Raw genomic sequence first — 19,140 nt, 5'->3', positions numbered from 1 at the left:
ATAGGTTAACACATACACATATATCTCTTTGCTACCTCACTAGAAACAATAATACTCTAGTTGCAACTAGCACACTTAGCACCCAGACCATAGTTTCTAATACCATTTCCAATAAAAGGAACTAGGCTCCTTGGAAAAAATGATCAATTACAGGATTAGAGCAAGATATATAAAGGATGAGCCTGAAACATTTTATGTTGTCAGAAAAGTGCTCACACACAATCATCAGAGTATGTCAAAGGAAAGATAGACAGGAGCCCAATGAAAAAGCTCCCAATGACCAAAGCTGGAACAATTTGAGCAAAAAATTTATATAGATATTCCACCCTTAAGGAGGTGAAACATACTCATCACTCGTTAAGTGTGGGCTATGCATAGTGACTTTCTTCTAGAGTACAGAAAGGGAAGAAGAAAAGGGTAACATTACAGTGAAGAAAATAAACACTACCTCAACCTAGGTGATCAAGGTTAACATTAACATTGATAAGTCATATCAATAATATGTACTCATGATATGTGATAAGAATGACACTTTAACTCTGTGTTCTTCCTTTCTAAATCACATTATATCAATCTACCGCTTAGAAAAACATCAGACAAATCTCAATTGAAGGACATTGTACAAAAATGCCTGATCAGTTATTTTCAAAACTGCCAATGCCATTAAAATCAAGGAAAGTCAGGCCCAGCCAGCATAAGAACCAGGAGATCAGTTTGATTCCCGGTCAGGGCACATGCCAGGTTGCGGGCTCAATCCCCAGTAAGGGACATGTAGGAGGCAGCCGATCAATGATTGTCTCTCATCACTGATGTTTCTATCTCTCTCTTTCTCTCCCTTCCTCTCTAAAATCAATAATAATGTGTGTGTTTTTAAATCAGCCCTAGCTGGTTTGGCTCAGTGGATAGAGCGTCGGCCTTCAGACTGAAGGGTCCCGGGTTTGATTCTGGTCAAGGGCACATGCCCAGGTTGCGGGCTCGATCCCAGAAGGCAGTCGATCAATGATTCTCTCTCATCATTGATGTTTCTATCTCTCTCTCCCTCTCCCTTCCTCTTGAAATCAATAAAAATATATTTTTTAAAAAAAGGAAAGATCAATGGGGAAAAAAATATCCTTGGGTGAGAATTAACAAAACAAACAAACAAAAAAGAAATGAGCCCTGAGAAAAGTGAAGACTTAAGAGACATAATAGCAGTGTTCAAATACTTGAAGGGTCATGTAACAGAACTGAGAGTTAGATCATATACCCATTTAACTTACTAGCTGACCTCTGATAAAATATGAACAACACTCAAGGACATAGAGAGTGACAGATGTTCAGTAGAGCCACAACAGGAAATGCCTATTTGGAAAGACAGGAAGCAGGTGGCCTAGTTCTTCTCTACAACTTTTCAAAGGACAGTGTGAATGTGAGCCCCATGAAGCAAAAATTTATATTCAAATCCTGCATTTATTAACCATGTACCATGAGCTAGATGCTTCCTTACATATTATCTCATTTAATACTCACAATATATCTATAAACATTTATTAATGTAATAAAGGCTTAATGTAAAAATAAAATAAACCCTGCAAGGAAGCAGGAACACATTAAAATTATCTACCCTCCCCCACTCTGATAGGGATTTGACAGCTGTTTTAAAAAGCAAAAATGTTTGAAGGCCTACATATCCACATAATAATTTATTTCCTCTTGCTCCTTCCTGAAGTCAAGCTCAGTGGCTCTCAATCTGTAGCATGCATAAGAATGACATACAATTATATACAGTATACAAAATCATGCATACTATATAATGTAAGGAATTTTCTTATAGCTTTCATCTTATGTGATTTTTGTCTCATGCAGTGACTTTAGAACCGAATCCTGGGGATGAGGTGCAATCCCAGTGCAGGCTTACTCCATGTAAGGCAGTACCATGGAAAGGAGGGAAAGGATGAATCCTATTACAACATGAAGAACACTCTAACAATTAGAGCTATCTGAAAATAGCATAGGCTACCTCAAAGTAATGAATTTTCTGTCATAAAAGGTGTTCAAACAGGCTGAAAAATCACTGAGAACATTTTAAGAAAGCAACTGGGTATGAAGTTAAGATCTCTTCCAAGTCTTAGATTCTCTAATGGGTGGACTTTAAAAATCTGAAAGGAAGAGAACAACCTAGTTAAGAACAACACAATGAAAAAAGACACAAAGGCAAGAGTGACATGGTATGTGGAGAACTTCAATGCAGGGGAACATAGGAGAAGCTCAATTCCACCTGCAGATCATCTGCTAGGAAAACTCTTGCATCCAATATCTTCTCCTTAGTGAGGAGAAAACTTTTTCTTTTCTTTTAATATATATTTTTATTGATTTTAGAGAGAAGAGGGGGAGAGAGAGAAACATCGATGGGAGAAATATCAATTGGTTGATTTCATGTACGATCCCCGACCAGGGATCAAACTCACAAACTGGGTATGTTGCCTTGACCAGGAATCAAACCGGTGACCTTTCAGTGCACAGGACAACACCCAACCAACTGAGCCACACTGGCCAGGGCAGGAAACTTTTTCTACAAAGGGTCAGATTACAGCCCACAGGCCAAATCCAGTTTGCCCCAAGATTTTGTATGGCCTATGAGATAAGAATGGTTTTTACATTTTTAAATGGTTGGAAAAAAATCAAAAGGAATATTTTGTGACATGGGAAAATTATATGCAATTCAAATTTCAGTGTCCAAAGTTTAAGTAGGACAGACAAGTTTGTTTATGTACTGCCTGTGACCATTTCTACACTAAAATAACAGAGTTGAGTAGCTGCAACAGAGACCATATAGCCCATAAATATTTACTTTCTGGCCCTTTACAGAAAAAGTTTGCTAATCACTGATTTTTAGCATTATCTGAAATTATCTTGTCTATGTGCTTATTGTTTCCTCATTCTGACATACACAGAATAAAGCTCAATGAGGGCAGGACTTTGTCTGCTTTGTTACCTCACTGTAGCCAAGTCCTTAGAAGAAATCCTGGAACAAAATAAGAGCTCAATAAATATTTTATGATTAATGAATGATCCATAAATTTCACATCAAGGAGTTTAAACTTAAGTCCTCAGCCAGAACAGGTTTTGTACATGTAAGACAGGCATAAAAAAACTCTTACAGAAAAGGAGAAATATTCTTATACAAAACAGCTTATAGTAACGGTGGTCACCAACTAATCCAGATCACTGGGTTTCTTCATCAAACTGTAGTTTGTGTGTGTGTGCTCATAAGATTCTCTCAACTACTTCAAGGTGTCACAACATTGTGTCAGCTGACTGTACTTCTGTTTATCTTAAGATGCAAATACTGAGAAATCTAATTTCATACACATAGTACAGGGTACCCATACCATGCCAAATCTTAATAAATGTTCATAATTATAACAGATCTAGATCACATACTAATGAATTTTTAAGATCTAAAATGTTGCTATGCTGATCAGCAATCTACTCTGTAATCAGCTTAAAACTCTTTAGAAATTAAAAGGTTACCACCCACAAACCAGAAGCAGCTTTTTAATCTTTCCAAACTAGCCAGAGAGTGGGTGTGTGATTTCAAAAAATACAAGCCAACTCTGTTGGTAGAGGACAAGGTATTGTTAAGTTAAAATCATAACTACAGGCATATTTTGTTACGACACTAGTAAAACTACCACCTACTCACAAAGTTTCACTTTTTTAAATTTTATTTTTCAATTACAGTTGACATTCAATATTATTTTATACTAGAGGCCTGGTGCACCCCAGTGGGGACCCTCGGCCTGGCCTGCGAGAATCGGGCCGAAACCAGCTCTCCGACATCCCCCGAGGGGTCCCAGATTGCAAGAGGGCACAGGCCAGGCCAAGGGACCCCACCGATGCACGATTGGTGCACAATTGGGGCCGGGGAGGGACCGTGGGAGGGCTCCAGGGTATGTCTGGCCCATCTTTCTCAGTCCCAATCGGCCGGACCCCAGCAGCAAGCTAACCTACCGGTCAGAGCGTCTGCCCCCTGTGGTCAGTGCACATCATAGGGAGCAGTTGAGCGGTCTTAGCATATCATTAGCATATTATGCTTTGATTGGTTGAAAGGCCGACCAGTGGACCAGACACTTAGCATATTAGGCTTTTATTATATAGGATTTATTATATAGGATTAGTTCCAGATATACAAGCATAATAGTTCAACAATTATATAGTTTACTAAGTGATCCCCTGATAATTCAGTTACCCACCTGGCACCATAGTTATTACAACAGTATTGACTATATTCCCTATGCTGAACTTCACACCCCTGTAACTATTTTGTAACTACCAATTTGTAATTATCCCTTCACCTTTTTCACCCAGTGGAGTCTCACTCTACTAATACACAGTGGAGGAAAAAACTGTATCTACCTCCTGAAGGAACCTTGTCTGTAACACATTAACATTTTCATAAGGTTCTTTCCTCCAGGCTTTGTAACAATTTCTATACACGGGTACTTCAAAGACAAGGATTTAGTTAACCAATCACTTCCAAATTTTAAAATACTGGTCAGAAAGCATAAATAAATCAAAGTTGCATTTTATTTTTAAGCAGCTACCTGCTTTTTAAGCCCTGGGTGACTTTATTTTTAATAATTAACTAATTTAGGAATTCAGATCTTTCAAAAGAGATGCTTATGGTACAGGTACCTCTGATGACTTAACAGCATCCATTTTGGATTAGTGTCTATGTGTTCATCTTCCTTTCCTCTATGACAAGTCAGGTTGAAAAGTCAGCCTACAAAAGCATTGCGTTAGGATCTACCAAGACTACACTGTAAGGTGTCACCAAAAAAAGGGGCGAGGGGGGGGGGGGAATTGGCCAACAGCTCAAGTGGGCTGCTTCAAGAAACTCTGCTGCAGGTTCACCTGGGGCATCCTCACCACCAATGTTGTTAAGGAACGAACCAAACCGCTGGACAAGACTACACACAGCTTTGCTAAGGCTGAAAAGGGGAATGGAAAGGGGGGTGGGGGGTTGCAAGCGGTAAAGGGATTTCTGGCCCTTCAGGGAAGATACGCCCATTTTCCCTTTCTAAAAGGGCTAACCACAGGCACTCCGAACCCAGACAGCCTAGCTTCCCACCTGGCACTACCTATTCTCCCGATCCCAGGACAGCAGGTTCCCTCCTCCCCTTAAACAACAAGTTCAAAATCAAAACAAAAGGTGCAGAACTGGTTTCAGGTGGCAATGGCTGAGCCCTGGTGGCCAACTTCTGGGGACGCCAGGGCGAGCGAGGGCTCACAGGACCTCAGACCCCGCCCCACCCCCCGCACCCCCCGCACCACCACCAGAGCTAGCTCCCCAACAGTCCCTCGGGCCTCGGCCCAACTCCACACGCCCCTCCCTTCCCTCAGCCCCGGAGACAAGCGCTGGGAAGGGGGCGAGACGAGGGGGGTGAGAGAAATCCAGGGTCAAAATGACAGAGGGGCCAGCCGGGAAGGAAGGCCAGGCGGGACGTTGGGGGTCGAGTCCTAGGCCTGGGCTTCAGCCCCGAACGGGGGCGACCGAGGGTCCGGGTCGCGCCAGGCCGTGAGGGGAGGCCTGGCCCGCGTCGGCAGCGCCGCCAGGCCACGCTTCCCGGACTACTCTCACCCGGCGCGAAGTGGCCGTGAGGGGGCCGCGGCCGCAACCACCATCCGGGGCGGGGGCGCTCACTCACCGGCAGCGAGGGGAGGAGCAGCCGGCGTCTCCGCCAGCACGGTCGCTCGAGTTCAGGCACCGGCTCCTGCCGCTGCGGCCGCCGCGCTCGGTCCATCCCCCCCAGGCAGTCCCCCCTCCCGACCCTCCCCCCACGCCACCTCAGCCGCCGCAGCCGCCGCTGCAGCCGCCACCGGCGCTTCGGTCCCTGCGCGGGAGCGCGAACCGGCTCGAGTAGGCGAGAGCGCGTGCGCCCGCCGTCACCGCCCACAACCTCCGCCCCCGGCCCGCGGCGCACGCGCGAGGCAGCGGCGGGCGCGCGCACGCAGCAGGGGGTGGGAACAGACCCTCCCCCCCTTCCCGCGTGGCCCTGCCCCCCGTCCGCGCGCCCACCCACGCGCTCGACGGGCAGTGGAGCTGGGCCGCTGCAGGTGGAGCTGGGCTGCTGCAGGTGGACTCCTCCCGGCCAAAGCTCCGGGAACCGATCTCCTCGGGTTTGGCCCCTCTTTCTGGGGAGAGAGGGCCCGAAGCAATGCAGATTTGGGCGGATTTCTGGCCGCCTCTCTGAATCATACACCTGTTCTTCCCATCTGGAATGGAAACGCCTTCTTCCTTCTCCGATCTGGCGGGTTTTCGTCTGCTGCTAGGAAAAGGGCAAAGGCCGTTACTATTTCGCGTCCGGCATTACCACTGAAGGGACCACAAGCAGCTATCAGCCTAACCCTTTATTATTTCATTTTCCTAATTCATTTATTCATTCATCACTTATGTACTGAAGCTTCCTCCCTGTACTAGGTAGGCCCTGTTCCGAGTTGCTGCGAGTACAATGTGAGGATCAAACAGAATTCCTGATCTCCTGAAGTTAGATCTGGTGGAGAAAGAAAACGTTAAAGAAATAATCAGCCCACCAGTCGGGAGAGCAGTGCCTGTGAGCGTTTCTGGACCTCAAGCTCTTCTCACAGAGGAAGGGACAGAACAGACAGCAGACACCATGAAGTCCCCTTCAGCCCCTGCTCACAGAGGGTGCATCCCCTGGCAGGGGCTCCTACTGGCCGTCTCACTCTTAACCTTCTGGAGCCTGCCCACCACTGCCCAACTCACTGTTGAATCAGGGCCTGTCCAATGCTGCTAAAGGGAAGGATGTGCTTCTTCTTGTCCACAGTCTGCCTGGGAATCTAGCAGGCTATATCTGATACAAAGGGGAACGTATAGACAGCAACCTTCTAATTGTATCATATGTAATAGACACTCAAAAAATTACCCCCGGGTCTGCAAACAACAATCAAGAGGCAATGTATCTCAATGGGTCCCTGCTGTTCCAGAAAGTCACCCTGAAGGACATAGGATACTACACCCTACAAGCCCTAGAGAAAGATTTTCGGAGCAAACAAGTAATTGGACAGCTCCATGTATACCAGCCAGTGGGAAAGCCCTCCATCCAAGCCAGCAATGCCACAGTCACAGCATAAGGACACTGTGGTCCTAAGGACACTGTGGTCCTGACCTGTCTCATAGATGACACTGGGATCTTCATCCGGTGGCTCTTCAAGAGCCAGAGTCTCCTGCTCATGGACAGGATGAAGCTGTCCCAGGACAACAGCATCCTCACCATAAACCCCGTCAGGAGGGAGGATGCTGGGGATTTTCCGTGTGAGGTCTTCAACCCTATCAGTTCCAGCAAGAGTGACCCTCTCAGGCTGGACGTACAATATGATTCAACACTACAAAGTCCTGGCCTCTAAATAAGGCTATTGCCGACAACGTGATTGGAGTCCTGGCTGGTGTAGCTCTGATAGCAGCCCTGGTATACTTTCTGTATGTCAGAAAGACTGGAGGGGCAAGTGACCAGCGTGATCTCACGTAGCACAAACCCTCAGCCAGACTCCAACCACAGTCCGGGCCACTCTGACAACTCACCTAACAAGATCCCTGAAGTTACATATTCTTTGCTGAACTTCAGTGGCCAAGAATCAAAGAAACCAAAGTCAGCCTCCCCATCCCCAATAGCCACAGAAGAGTTTATTCAGAAGTAATAAAGAAGTAATGCAACCAGCCCTGCTCACTACACTGCTGACTGCTTCCAAGCTTCTCATCTCCAACACTAGGAGACCCCTTTGCCCTCAGGGAAAAGGAGAAGAATAGAAAGCTGATGAAAATCCGCCCCCCCTCACTCTGTCATGAGGCACCTCCAGGCTCCTGGTCACAGCCCCTGCCTTTAGTATCAACAGATGAAAGGGAGTCTGTAGGAAGCCCAACCTTCCTTTTCATTGACATTTTGCTCATTAAGTTAGTACTAGAACCAACAAAGTCTAGAGATAGTTCATTTAAAAGCACACTTCTGGCAGAATTATTAAGAAAAAAAATGAGAGTGGGCACAATAGCAATATTAAGAGTGAAAAGGAAACAATGACAGCAGGCAATAGGAGGACATTAGGAGCATCCTTATTGCAAATACATGAAAAATTAGATTAAAAGGAATAAATACCTAGAAAAATAAAATGAAACCAGGACTGAGTCAAAAAGGAACAAAAGTATGAGTAGCCCTATCCTATATAATAAAAGCCTAATATGCAAATCGACCGAACTGTTGAACGACCGGTCGCTATGATGCGCACCGACCACCAGGGGGCAGATGCTCAATGCAGGAGCTGCCCCCAGCCCGCAGGCCCCAGGCCGGCCAAGGCAGGTGCCAGCGGGCGGGGGGGGGGGCCTCAACTGCCCCACCGGTTGCCCCACAGATTGGCCCTGATCGCCAGTCAAGCCTAAGGACCGTACCTGTGCAAGAATTTTGTGCACCAGGCCTCTAGTTAACCAATAAAGAAACTGAGTTGGTATTTTTAATCCTTCCAATAAAAGATACATATAATCTAGATTATTTGGCAAGGAGTTTTCCAAACATTCAAGGAACAATGAATTCTAATCTTACATGTGCTTTTACAGAATATAGAAGAGAGAGAATACTTCCCCAGCTCTTATTGTGTGGCTTATTGCCTTGACCACCAAATCAGAAGAAACTTGCTAGACATGAGCAGAGCAAGGACAATGGGCCAGGTACAGAAACTCACCAGGGCAGAAAACTCCAGATGACTATCAAGGGGCAAAATTGAGAAAACAAGAACCTATCTTCCCCTAACATATCACTGGTCATGTGGTTTGGTTTAGACCCCCTGACCTTTTCCTTCCTAAAGATAACATCTAGGCTTCAATTGTATTTCAGCTCCAGGCCCAGAAAAGCAGAAAAACCAGACAAGTAACACAGTGGCTGCCTCAAGACCTATTACATTGACTAATGGCACTGACCAATCACTGGAGACCATGACCCTAAAAGAGCACACCTGGAAAGGTGATGAATATTCTATTGAGACCCTGCCCTGAGACCTCCCCTAAGATTTCCACCTGCAAGAAAGACATAAATATGCTCAGGACAAAGAATAGAGTGTGTGTTCTCCCTCCAAGGAGCATACCTTTGCCATTCCCCCACAGGCACGTATCCCCCAACCTCTAAGGGACCCCATGAGACTTGCAACCAGAGGAACAATGAGCAGCGGCAGCTTGTCCCGGGCTAACCCCCTGAACCTGTCTCCAAGGTCCCCTTTTCTCTGACTTCTCAGTGAGTCAAAGAAGTCCAGCCTAGGCTTCTCTGTTGCTTCTTCTATGCCCTTCCTAGTTTCACATTTTCGCTGTCATCATGGGCGTAATATCCTTTTGCTCAATGTGTGTAGTCCTTCTCTTTGGATATCCCCATCTCCCATCCCATTTTCCTTAAATAAATTCAATCTTCTTAAAAAAAAAAAAAGAATCACATAAAATGAAAAATTGCAATTAGTAAAATCTTTTCTGAGAGGTATATAGTGCTAAGAGAACCTATATGGGAGCTGGGGGTGGGGAGGTGAAGTTTGATTTAGACAAGGTTGTTTAAGCTGGAATCTGAAGGCTGACTTGGAAGGAATTATTTAGATCTCAGGATGAGAGCTTGGCATGGCCAGAGTGGGGCACTGGAAGACCACTTGAGTGTGGAGTAGAGTGTGAGTATGTAGAGAGGTAGGCAAAAATTTAGGTAAGGATTTGAGACTTAAGGCAAGGTGAATTGGTGGTGGTAGAGAAGAGCACTTTTTAGGGAGCACAATGTGCAGGACAGTGATCTATTGGATGAAACATGAATGCCAGGGAAGTGGCAATTTTGGCCTTTACATTTGAGGTTGGTGGGGGATGCAGTTATAGATATCAGGAGCACTGAAGGAGCCCCCTGAGGAAATTAACTAAAAATGGATGATAAATTTGAAAGCTAAAACTATAAGTAAATTTCTAGAAGAAAATATAGAAAAACATTATGTGATCTTGAGATAGGCAAAGATTTCTTAGAATACATAAAGCATGAGCCATAAAAGAAATGATCCATAAGGTTAACTTCATCAACATTTAAAACTCTTGTTCTTTGAAAGACACCATCCTATATAATAAAGAGGTAATATGCAAATTAACCCTCATGCCCTCACAAGATGGCTGCCTACGACCAGGCCAGCAGGGGGGTTAGTGAGGGACGACCAAACAGCAAGCTGTGTGGGGTGACCAGGCTGGGGGGGGGGGCAGTTGGGGGTGACCAGGCCGGCAGGGGGGCCAGTTGGGGGCTATTAGGCTGGCACGCAGAGGCAGTGAGAGGCGATCAGGCCGGTGGAAGGCAGTTAGGGGCAAACAGGCAGGCAGGCAGGTGAGCAATTAGGAGCCAGCAGTCCAGGATTGTGAGAGGGATGTCTGACTGCTGGTTTAGGCCCAATAAACCGGCAGACGAACTTTCCCCGAGGGGTCCCGGATTGGAGAGGGTGCAGGCTGGGCTGAGGGGACCCCCTGCACGAATTTTGTGCACCAGACCTCTAATCAGAAAAATAAAAAGGCAAGGAACAGATAGGAAGAAAAAGTTTTCAAAGCAATATATCTGACAAAACAATATATCTGGATATTCTTGTGTCTAGAATATATAAAGAACTCTTATAACTGAGTAATAAGAAAACAAACAACCCAATAAAACAATGGGCAAAAGATTTTAGTAAACACTTCACCAAAGAAGATATAAAAATGGCCAATAAGCAACCAAAAGATGCTCAACATATTTAGTCATCCAAAGATTTGCAAATTAAAACCACAATGATATACCACTATACCCTCATTAGGATAGCTAAAATTAAAAAGACTGATGATCTCCTTAACTGTACTTGTTTCAAATAAAAATAAAAACAAAGTCATACTTCCATCTAACATGACACAACTAACCTAAACACAACCAAAAACGCTTAACACTTTCCCCAAGAGAAGATACAAAGTCCTTGGGTTATGTTCCCTTTCTGATTTTGACATCCTGTGCTATGAAGTTAACTATTATTAATACACTAGAGGCCCGGTGCATGAAATTCATGCACAGGCAGGGTTCCTAGGCCTGGCCAGAAATCAGGGCCAATCTGTGGGGTGACTGGTGAGGTGATTGGGAGACCCCCACTGGCACCCACCTTGGCCAGCCTGGCACCACCCGCTTGCTGGCCCTGCCCCCTACCACTGCCGCCAGTCACCTCCCTCTGTGGGGTGACTGGTGGGGTGATCGGGGGGGCTCCTGCTGGCACCCGCCTTGGCTGGCCTGGAGCCTGCGGGCTGGGGGAAGCTCCTGTTTTGAGCATCTGCCCCCTGGTGGTGAGTGTGCATCATAGCAACCGGTCGTTCTGCTGGTCGTTCCACCATTCGGTCGATTTGCATATTAGGCTTTTATTATATAGGATTCCCATTGTGTAACAGCAATTGAATTCCCCCCTTGGTAATTAGGATCATTCACACCAGCCAGTGAAATAACTCCTTTCTTTGCCTTTTCAAAGGCATGAGATGCCCCAAGTGACCAGAAACATTGTTGTGTCTCCTGTTGGAACCATTCCTTCCTTTGGAACTAAGGCCTCTAGACAGGCAGAGCTTCTGGCCATTTCTCCTTCCAGGCAAAATGAACAACCAGGTTCACTGCTTGAAGTTCTGCCAACAGGATGGCTTTTCCTTCACAATTTTTCTTCAAGGATATCCCAGAAAGGGGCAATAGTGCTGCAACAGTTTGTTTTCACTCAGTGCCTGCATTTTTGTGTAGAAACGTCATAAACCACACTATTAATGACCAAGACTGGGTTTTCTCTTCCCCAGTCAGAGGGAACACCCCATGAGATTATAGGCTGAGCGAGAGAAAGAGAGAAGATAAAATAGCAGGAGTAGGGGCCATGGGCATTTGGGCCACTTCCTCATAACTTAACTTATGCCTTCAGGGCCCTCTCAAGCCCAGTCTCATAAAGACAGTTTCATTGATAATGGAGTGCTGCTGTGCTTGCACAACTTTATAGCCTGGTGGACCAGACAACACTCAGCTCATGATGGGTATCTCAGGTCACTTGGTAACTTGAGGACCTATGGTTAAGTGTTCAGTATCTACTAAGGCTCGGTAGCAAGCCAAAGGCTCTTTCTCAAAAGGAGAGTAGTTGTCACAGAGAATGGCAGGGCTTTGCTCCAAAATCTTAAGTGTCTGCACTGTTACTCACCTACAGGGGCCTGCCAAAGACTTGAAATATAATCTCTATTAGCCATTTGCAGAATGAGGCTCTGGGTTTCGTTTTCAGAAATCATGGCACTAAAGGTTTCTTTCAAAATCGAAATAGAAGCTTTCAGGTCATCTATGCATAGCTTGAGCTGGAAATTTGAAGCCCTGATCTCATCCTTTTCTTTTCTTTTTTTAAAATATATATTTTTATTGATTTCAAAGAGGAAGGGAGAGGGAGAGAGAGATAGAAATCATCGATGATGAGAGAGAGAATCATTTATCGGCTGCCTCCTGCATGCCCCACACTGGGGATTGAGCCCGCAGCCCTGGCATATGTCCTTGACCAGAATCAAACCCAGGACCCTTCAGTCCACAGGCTGACACTCTATCCACTGAGCCAAACTGGCTAGGGCTGTACTTCTTTTTATACTTTCATTTTACTGAGCAACAGAAGCTGAAAACAAAAGAATACATACTGTATAATCCTATATAATAAAAGCGTAATATGTAAATTGACCCTAATGGTGGAACGACCAGGAAAGACCGGTCACTATGACTCGTACTGACCACCAGGGGGCAGATGCTCAATGCAGGAGCTGCCTTGAGATAGCAAAAGGTATTTGGATTAATGCACAGAAAGAAAAGGAGTGAAAACAGAAAAGAACATTAGAGATATATGGGACACCGTACAAGGTAGTGCTGCAGAATAGAGAGTATATAAAATAGGAAAAACTATTAGTGTGCTCTTGTTGAAAACATTATCTGTATTAGTCAGAGTTCAGAGAAGCAGAGCCAGTAGATTTACTGGTTCAACCAACTGAGCCACAACTGGCTTTTTAGGCATTCTTTAAACTTGACAGTGAACAATGCGGTCAAAATCTCCTTTGACATTATCAATTTTTTAAATATATATTTTATTGATTTCAGAGAGAGTGGAAGGGAGAGGGAGAGTGAGATAGAAACATCAATGCGAGAGAAACAACATCAATCGGCTGCCTCCTTCCTGCTCCCTACTGTGGTTCAAGCTGGCAACCCAAGCTGGCATGTGCCCTGATTGGGGAATCAAATCGTTACCTCCTGGTTCATAGGTTGACACTCAACCAGCCCGGCTTGACATTATCAAATTTAAAAAGTATGTTCCAGAAACTGTATGACTGACCGCTTTTCAGTTTCAATTAGACATTTGAGTGTATTAAAAAACACTGAATATAAATTTGAACCCACTTTTAAACATGTGACAGAAAAATTGAGTTGATACTATCATGCCAGTAAAAACTCAGCTACAAACAGTAAGCAACGATCTTTTTATGATGATACTAATAAAGAATATGGGTCCTAAAATATCAGCCAAAGTTCTACTTTAAAACATATCCATGTCTAAATTTATTAGCTTAGTACTGACTTGGCATGATGCTTTAAACAAAATTAATGATTTAAGCAAAATGATACAGAAGATTCAATGTATAAAAAATGTTGATGTATATAATGCTCTCAAAAAACTCAAAGGGATTAAGAAATTATTTGAAGTATAACTGGATGAATCTTAAAAAATAAGTTACTGATTTTAAAATAAGTTGCAGAACACATATAAAATAAAATATTTCTCAGCCATAAAAAAGAATGAAATCTTGCCATTTGTAACAACATGGATGGACCTAGAGCAGTGATGGCGAACCTATGACACGCGTGTCAGCACTGACACGCGTAGCCATTTCTGATGACACGCGGCTGCTGAGGCGGCTGCATGCCGAGGATGAAACATTTGCTGCTCCTGAGGATGAAACATTTGCGAAATAATGTTTTTTCCTCAAAGTGACACACTACCCGAGTTATGCTCAGTTTTTTGGTGAAGTTTGACACACCAAGCTCAAAAGGTTGCCCATCACTAACCTAGAGGGTATTATACTAAATGAAATAAGTCAGAAAAAGAAAGACAAATAGTACATGATTTCACTTATATGTGGATCATAAAAAACAAAACAAATGAACAAACAAAATAAAACAGAAACAGAGTCATAGACACAAAGAACAAACTAGTGGTTGCCAAAGGGGAGAGAGATGGGGGGGCGGGGGGAGGTGGAGAATAGGTAAAGGGGATTAAGAGATAAAAACTTCCAGTTATAAAATGAATAAGTCACGGGGATGTAATGTATAGCATAGGAAATATAGTCAATAATATTATAATAACTTTGTATGGTGACAGATAAAACTAGTTTAGCATGGTGATCGTTTTGCAATGTAGGAAAATATTGAACCACTATGTTGTATATCTGAAATTAATATAATATTGCATCTCAACTGTAATTCATTATAAATTAATTCATTAAATAAGTAACATTGATTGAATTGCCTCTTGACATTGGTTTCAATTTCTCCAACACAGAAAATATAAGAAAAAGGAGATTTCAGTTGCAAATCCCACAACCCATCTAGGATCCAAAACTAAATTTTTAAATCAATTTCCTTTTTATTCTGCATAGGAAATTGCAATGTCATTTTAAAATTTAAAGTTTATAATACTGAAAGAAAATAATGATCTTTTTGGTCTTCTCATCTAGATCCTTACTATTCAAAATGTGGTCCCTGGACCAGCAGCATCAGCATTACCTAGGAGGTTGGTAAAAATGTAGGATCTCAGCCCTGCTCCAGATCACCTTAATCAAAGTCTTTATTATATAGCAAAACCTGCAGGCAATTTGTATGCATATTATAGTTTGAAAAGCACTGGATCAGATGACATGTAATTTGAAAAATTACAATGAACATGAACTGCAACAACTGTTAAATTTTACATTTAAAACTGATTAATAAATATTAGTGATAATGTTGATAGAAAATGAATACAGAGGAACTAAAACTTTACATTGTTTGGTAAAATCTAATATAACTTCTGTTAAAGTATTGTGATATCTTTGTAGCAATAATTTGTCACATTTCCAAATAATCTCTATCTCTCAGTATATGTTTAACTTTGCTAATATAAATAACCAGTAAAAAGTGTAGATTCACAAAATTAAAATTTAGTCAAAACTGGTTAAGGTCTACAGTGAGCAAAAAAAGACTATAATGTAATGATAATGACATATTGGAGCAAGTAAGCATTGAAACTATCATGCGGCCCTAGTGGTTTGGCTCAGTGGATAGAGCATTAGACCCGCAGACTGAAGGGTCCTGGGTTTGATTCTGGTCAAGGACATGTACCTCAGTTGCAAGCTCGATCCCCAGCCCTGGTCAGGGTGCATAGGAGGCAACCAATTGATGAGCCTCTGTCACATCGATGTTTCTCTCTGTCTCTTCCTCTCCCTCCCACTCTCTCTAAAAATCAATGGAAAAATATCCTGAGGTGAGGATTAACAAAAAACAAACAAACAAACAAAAAATGATCATAGGGAATTTTATCTCCAAGAAAGCAAGACAAGTAATTGTTGTATAACAATTTATCATATGCTAGTGACTTTGAATTTCTAATTATTGTGCTAGTTTCTCTCTCTTAGCTCAGGACCTTTGTTTCTGCTATTTCTGGTGCCTGGTACACCTTTCTTTTCAACTCTGCTAACCTTTCTGTCTCAGATGAAATGCCACTTCCTCAGTGAGGCCTTCCGTGACCCCATAGACAAGGTCAGCTTCTACCATCAAGCATCCTGAGGTTTCCGTTTCCTAGCCCAACATACATGTAACTTCCCCCTTAAACATCTGCTTTCCTCTCTGGGCTGTGAGCGCCAGGGTGCAAGGAGTCTGTCTCTGTCGTTCTGAACCCACTCACCTTTTCAGGTTGCTCAATACAGGCATACCTTGCAGATACTGCAAGTTTGGTTCCAGACCACCACAATAAAGCAAGTTGTAATCTTTTTGCTGGTGGAGAGTCTGTGGTGCAACATCTGTCAAGCACAATAAAATGAGGTACACCTATAAATGTTTATTGGATTAAGAAGTGAATAAATGGCCCTAACCGGTTTGGCTTAGTGGATAGAGCATCAGCCTGCAGACTCAAGGGTCCCAGGTTCGATTTCGATCAAGGGCATGTACCTTGGTTGCGGGCACATCCCCAGTAGGGAGTGTGCAAGAGGCAGCTCATCGATGTTTCTAACTCTCTATCCCTCTCCCTTCCTCCCTGTAAAAAATCAATAAATTTTTTTTAAAAAAAGAAGTGAATAAATGGCGAGTCTATTCATAATGAATGAAGCATGACCCTGCCTTATATTTGTAAAACCCTTTACTCTTTTTAATACCTTTTTAGTTCTGTTGTCCTGTTGGAGCTTCCAAAAACCCAGATCTACCTAGTTAGCCTTTCTCAGACCTTAAAACGCATATGACATTTCCTACCTCTTAGATAAAAGCATGGGCTACAGATGGCTTCCCTGCCTTCTGGTCCTAAGTCTGCTACTTCAAACCTGTGTCCCAGGCAAGTTACCTCACCCCTCTGTGCCCCAGTTCCCTTATTTGTATTTACCCATACGTACACTGTGAGAAAGGAGTAAATGAATACAGTTGACCCTTGAACAATGTGGGGTTTGAAGGTGCCAACATCCTGCCACGGATTCGAAAATCCACATATAACTTTTTTTTGTTGTTAATCATCACCTGAGGATATTGTTTTCCACTGATTTTTTTAGAGAGAGTGGAAGGCAGGGAGGGGAGGGAAGGAGAGAGAAAGAGAAAAAGAGAGAGAGAAACATTGATGTGAAAGAGACACATCAATTAGTTGCCTCCCACACATGCCTCAACCGGGGCCAGGGATCGAACCTGCAACCCAGGTATGTGCTCTTGACTGGGAATCGAACCTGAAATCCTTTGGTGCTCGGGGCCTATGCTCTAACCACTGAAAACACCAGCTTGCGTGTCCACATATAACTTTTGACTTTCCAAACATTTAACTACAGTCATCCGTTGGTATCCAAAGGGAATTGGTCCCTGCAGATACCAAAATCCATGGATGCTCAAGTTGCTATATAAAATGGCATAGAACAATGTATATAGTTGGTGCTCTACATCTGCAGATTAAACCAACTGCAGACTAAAAACAGTGTCCATGGATGGGAATTCATGGATGAGAAACCTGAGGATACAGAGAACCAACTGTATATTTATTGAAAAAAAATCCATGTATAAGTGGACCTATGCAGTTCAACCATGTGTTGTTCAAGGATCAATTATATATATATATATATATATATATATATATATATATATATATATATATATATATATATAATACACACACACACACACACACACACACACACACACACACACACATCTAAGCACTTTGAACAGTGCCTGGCACTTAACAAATGTTAGCTATTATAGGAGTACCATGAAGATCAAGAATGTTGGGGCCAATATTAAAAATTAGGCATCCTGCCTTAGCCAGTTTGTCTCAGTGGATAGAGCATTGGCCTGAGGACCAACGGGTCCCGGTTTTGATTCTGTTCAAGGACACGCACCTTGGTTGCAGGCTCCTCCCTGGCCTGGGCCCTGGTTGGGGGCATGCAAGAGGCAACCAATCGATGTGTTTCTCACACATGGATATTTCTCTCTGTCTTTCCCTCTCTCTTCCACTCTCCCTAAAAATCAATGGAAAATATATCCTCCGGTGGGGATTAACAACAATAAAAAAAAGTAGGTATCCTTGCCCTGGCCGATGTGGTTTAGCAGTTGAGCATCAACCCATGAACAGGATGTCAAGGTTTGATTCTCAGTCAGGGCACATGCCCAGGTTGCAGGCAAGGGGCATGCAGGAGACAGCCTATTGATGAAGTTTCTCTCTAATCGATGTTTCTATCTCTCTATCCCTCTCCCTTCCTCCCTCTCTAAAAATCATTAAAAACATTTTTTTAAAAATTTAAAAATTAGGCATCTTCAGTATTACATTGAGTGAAAATGAAACCAGACACAAAAGACCATATACTGTGTGATTCTATTACAGGAAGTTCAAGGACAGGCAAAACTAACCTATGATGATAGAGGTAGACAGAATAGAGGTGTGGGGAGAAGGAGAAATAGAAACATCAATGATGAGAGAGAAACATTGATTGGCTGCCTCCTGTTCGCCCCCCACTGTGGATTGAGCCCACAACCCAACCTGGTCATATGCCCGGACTGGAATTGAACCATGACTCCTGGTTCAAAGGTCGACACTCAACCAGCTGGGTATAGTTTCATTTTTTAAAGCAGTTTTAGGTTCACAGTACAACTGAGCGAATGTTACAGAAATTTCCCTTATACCTTTTATCCCTATCCCCACCCCAAACTAACCTCACTATCAACATCCCCCACCAGGAAGATTGCTACGTACATCTTCCCAGTCAATATGCTGCCCCCTCCCCACCCCACACCTCTATTCTGTCTACCTCTATCATCATAGGTTAGTTTTGTCTGTCCTTGAACTTCCTGTAATAGAATCACACAGTATATGGTCTTTTGTGTCTGGCTTCATTTTCACTCAATGTAATATTGAGGATGCCTAATTTTTAATTTTTTTTAAATGTTTTTAATGATTTTTAGAGAGAGAGAGGAAGGGAGAGGGATAGAGAAATAGAAACAGAGATTGAGAGAGAGAGAGAAAGACATCAATTTGTTGTTCCACTTATTTATGCATTCATTGGTTGATTTTTTTTTAAAAAAAATTTTGTTGTTAATTCTTACCCAATATTTTCCCATTGATTCTTAGAGAGAATGGAAGGGAGGGGGAGAGACAGGGAGAGAAACATTTATGTGAAAGAGACACATCAATTGGTTGTCTCCCACAACTGAGGTAAGTATCTTTGTCCGGAATGGGACCCGGGACCCATTGGTTCGCAGGGCAATGCTCTAGCCACTGAGCCAAACTGGCCAGGGCCATTGGTTGATTCTTGTACGTGCCCTGACTGGGGATCAAACTCACAACCTTGGCGTATCAGGACGACGCTCTAACCAA

At 43.3% G+C, this 19,140-nt stretch overlaps 1 protein-coding gene across 1 annotated transcript in view; it reads right to left on the bottom strand.

The window, feature by feature from the left end:
• The window catches only part of TMCC1 (transmembrane and coiled-coil domain family 1), a 159,565-nt gene extending 153,756 nt beyond the window's left edge, over window positions 1–5,809 (bottom strand). Inside the window, exon 1 of the mRNA XM_079795376.1 lies at window positions 5,691–5,809. The gene's annotated coding sequence lies outside the window, so the exon portion shown is untranslated. The remainder of the gene's footprint in view (window positions 1–5,690) is intronic.
• Between the last annotated feature and the right edge of the window lie 13,331 nt (window positions 5,810–19,140).

Source organism: Cnephaeus nilssonii (genome assembly GCF_951640355.1).
Source record: "Cnephaeus nilssonii genome assembly, chromosome: 17".
Taxonomy (NCBI): Eukaryota; Metazoa; Chordata; class Mammalia; order Chiroptera; family Vespertilionidae; genus Cnephaeus; species Cnephaeus nilssonii.
This window is presented reverse-complemented; position numbering and strand designations above follow the sequence as displayed.